We start from the raw sequence: 4,501 nt of genomic DNA on the forward strand, positions 1-4,501 counted from the left end.
GCGCTCGTCGCCCACGTGAGGGAGAGCGCCCGCGAGAAATCCGGCAATATTTGGCCAGTCAACCTTCGTCGCCGTACGCGTAGTTCCCAGCGGTTGAACAGACCCTGCCAAAGACCCGATCTCAGTCTCCACAGAGGCGCCAGTCACGATCCCCACCTCCTCGACGATCGGCGTCACCTAGCCGCTACACTACGTTCTCCGCTTCCGTGGGCAACCGGCCCACGAACCCAAGTCGGGGAAACTAAGAGCAGTGACCTCCGGGGGTGGGGCAGCTGTCCAACGCACTTCGAAAGATCCTCCGCTGCGACACCCCGACGACGGCTTCGACGACAACGACGACGACGACAGCGTACCTTCGACACCTTCCTTCGAAAACCGTGAACCCGTTTCAGCCGACATACTCGTTTCTTTAGATAACTACCCTGTAACCGCTCTTGTCGATAATGATGCCGATTATTCTGTCATGAGCGGACAACTGGTTAGTGCAGTTCGCAAGGTGAATACACCGTGGCCAGGACCTAAGCTCCGTACAGCTCGGTGGTCACGTTCTCACGCCGATCGGCAAATGCACTGCGGGGGTACAAATTTGTGAGGGGACATTTGTCGGTTCATTTATTATACTGGCAGAGTGCTCTAGGCAGGTAATTCTCGGCATGGACGTTCTTCGAGAGCACGGGGCAATCATAAACCTTCGCAAGTTTCTTGTCACTTTTTCCAGCGAACACGCAACTCATTCAAACGACTCCCACCCACAGTCCACGGTGTTACGCATTTCGGGTGACTGTGCTACTTTACCACCCCGGAGTACTGCATTGATCACCGTAGAAACAGACGATGATCCTCCCCATCTCGGAATCACTGAAGGAAATCTGTCAGTCTTGTTGGCTCGACAGGTTTGCGTAGGCCGCGGCATCTTGCAGCTGTCCTCACGGACTGCTCAGATTTTAGTGACTAATTTCAGTCGTGAATACCAGCACTTCGCCCCACGAACTGCCATCGCATGAAGTTCCAAACTAAAGTTCAGCTAAGCTACCTTTGCATCGGAGCGGAGATGCGACGGTTGCCGCCGTGTCGCGTCGGTGCAGCGTCTGGCAGACGACACCCACGCATATGGCGTGTCAACAAATCGCTTCAGCTGTGGCGGACGCCTGCAGTGGCGCGCGGTCCCGACCGCAACCTCCCACAGAGGAAGATGGCATGCATTTTTCTGTAGCCTAAACGTCCCTCAGCTTCGGTGGTCTCTTGTGTTTGTGGTAGCAGAGCAATGCACAACGTTCTATTACTGTCGACGAAAGTTCCACTAAGGCGCGGTTTAATCGTCGATGTTGATGATGAAAAACACAGTCGCAAGAACCGCGAGTCACAAAACCAACTCTTTTTTCAGCGTAACTGCGCTCAGAAAACAAGTTTCAAACTGGCTGAACGATAGCAGGGGCCACATGCCTCAACCGTCGGAAAATTCATGTGCGGCTCAAGCGAGTTGGTTTGGTCATACATGTTTGGTATGATCTGGTGTAATCGGATGATCTCAAGCGCCTCACAGAATGTTTAACACCATTCTTGTCACGAATGTAATCTGAATACACAAGGTTCCACGACAACATAGACAGAAGATAAACTCAGTGAGGATGACACAGAAGGTTCTGATACATGTAAGCACGTCATGCACGGAGCGATAACTTAACACTTGTTAGGCGGTGAAACGCTTCAGCGGAAGAATGTAAAAATCAGATGGTGTCAGTGCGCCCATCTTAAAGAAATTATCGTGCCAAAAGAAAAAGTACATGTACAAAAGAACATTGGCAAAAGCAAAACAATTTTTGTTGGTTATCTGTGGTAAAACTGTTTAAAGTGCACAACATGGCCTGCTTACGAGCATGAGTGGCGCCGCTGTGATTGCGTGGTGCCTGGCATTATGTGGAAATTGCATGCGCACAGTCAATAAATTTTTTTGTAGAGTTAAAAATACCGCAGCTTTTCACTCAACACACGTCGGCGTAAAGGGGCGCAAACTCAAGCATGTTCGCCCCCCTAGAATTCGAGGAAGCATCGTCGAAGATTGGAGCGTTGCCTGACCGTTCTTGGCTGGTGCTTGATGCATATTCGGGCGAGTTGCGATTCTGTGAAACAAGGATAATTCTGTGACGCAAGGCTGTCCTAACATGTCTTGTGTTCTACGTACGTGCTCGGTCCAGTCTTCGGTGCCATGTGACCTCCAGCTTCCCGGATTTGGGGCCCTTTCCATGGAGTCATAACTGTCATCGACTGCGCAGTTTAGGATTCATTCATGACAGAGGAGTCGGGTCCCGTGTCTACTAAAGCGGAGACTGCGTGGCGACAGCATCGATGTTGTTGGTTCATGGACTTAGTTATTTCGCAATGACGGATCATGGCTGCATCGCACTGTCCCACATTTACGTGGCATCGTCGGGTGTTCGTTAGGCAGCGTGGTTTTATTCTTCGGAACTTTGTCCAAATGTCAGCTCGTCGTTCCTTCGTCGTGGAGACTGATCTTCCGTTAGCGGCTGAGGACCTTCGCCACTTCATCGAACAGCAACCGCACCTCCGTAGGTTGCTGTGTTTAGTTTACCTGATATAGACCAACATATCAGTCACGTATTGTAACGTGACTGATATAAGCACGTTACACCCAGAGCACGTTACACGCAGAGCGCCCAGAGCCCAGTGTACTCTGGGTGCTTCAGTGAGAGGCAGTGTCTTGGCGACTGCGATCTGCACAGTCGGCGGTGTCTCCATTCAGTTGCAGCCAAACAGTCACAAACAATAATGCTGTGAACGCAAGCAGTTGACGGCAAAATATCCTATCATCTCACAGTAAGGGTATAAGCAATAGACGTGTCCGGCTTCTCAGTGGCAGCAGATCGAGCACTCCAGGCTTCGGATGCAGAAACTCGGGGACTGCCAATAGCTGTTGGACTTCCCTCAGACAACGTAAGCAATTAAGGCTGCTGGCTGCGTGGAAGAGAACATCTTAAGTAGTTCTTCGCGTGAAACTGTTATGGGGGTCTTGCGGAGTTCGTCGGAGCCTATAGTCTGAATTTTTCACATCAGCGAGAACACCAGGTGACGATGTTGCTGAGTGCGCTTTTCCAACGTCTTTTCAATACCCGTGGCTTCCATTAGGAAAATACTAATGGTTTTGGCTGGTCTACGTATCCATCCTGTGTAACCCACTTGTTTCAAACCGCAGTGAGGAAGAACGCTTCCCTCTCAGAAATGTGCGGGTCGACGTGGCTGAATTTCTGCCCTGAAGGTCAAGGTGTTCTCATTCAGCGTTTTTATACAAGTTCGGCCCTCTCTTTCGGCATGACGTTCGCGAATGTTTGCAGAAGTATGATGCGAAACTGCAGCTCATCCCAGATTCAATTGTTAAACATAGCGGTTCTGCAAAGATTTCCTGCCAGCTTTCCAAGCGATGATCCGCTAATGATCGGTGGGTTCCTTGGCTTTGCAGCTCACGTCACTGCGTATTACACGGGCACTCTCACTGTGGCAGTTGTCGGGGCCACGATCGTCCTAGTCTTCTCGGGAAGAGCTCCGTACTAGGGCGGTAGGCGTAGCCAGCGGCTAGCTCACTCGTCCATGACAACTTTCGCATTATTAACGCGGCAGCGTTAAGGAGCTCGTGTCGCAGAAAAGACAGTGTTGTCGGTGTCGGTCATGAGCGAGAAATCTCAGAAGGCAATTCTCAAGTAGAAACAACTCCCAAGATGGGCTGGGTAGGAATTGAACCAGGGTCTCCGGAGTGCGAGACGGAGTCGCTACCACTCAACCATGAGTTCTATGAGTCAAAGCAGGACAAAAGCGCTCAAGTGGAAACGGTGCTGCTTTAAAAACAAGCCGTAGAAAGCTGTACTGCGATGTATATCGGTAATTATGAGCATGTAAATTACTGAAGTCGCAGTTAAACGACTAGCGAAGTACGTTACCACTACATTTCTTCGCTTGGTGCACACGGAGAGCCATCTTGCGGCAAACACAGAAGTCCACCTCCTGGCAATGTATGGCGCTGCCCCGACAGTTGGCGCACCACTCGCCCGCTTCTCCCGTTCATCTCGTTTGAGTGCATTGGGGCCGTGCGGGGACTGGTACGAGGACGCCCCAATACCCTTGCGTTTAATAATGGGCGGCGCGAATGGGGTGCGATGAAGCTATCGCGTTCCACTTTTGAAGGCGAAGCTTAAGCGTCCTCCAATATTTTTTATGGCTGGTATGGTTTATTCAGTCACCACAATGCTCCTCTACGAGATGTGGCGTTGTAGATACGATGAATAACAGAGTAACAAGAACCATCACTCACGAAACATTCTTTATTTGGCGAACCGGAACCCACAAAACACGTTACATTCGGGTAGAAAGATAGTGCCGGGCACATGACTCGATCGTCGAACAAGTGATTTGCGATTAACGAGCGTCGGCTTTTCACACATCATTCGTAGAAAATTCCAGCGAAATCGCCGGTGCTCGCGTGCCTTCCAGA

This window comes from Dermacentor albipictus, chromosome 3 (genome assembly GCF_038994185.2).
Source record: "Dermacentor albipictus isolate Rhodes 1998 colony chromosome 3, USDA_Dalb.pri_finalv2, whole genome shotgun sequence".
Taxonomy (NCBI): Eukaryota; Metazoa; Arthropoda; class Arachnida; order Ixodida; family Ixodidae; genus Dermacentor; species Dermacentor albipictus.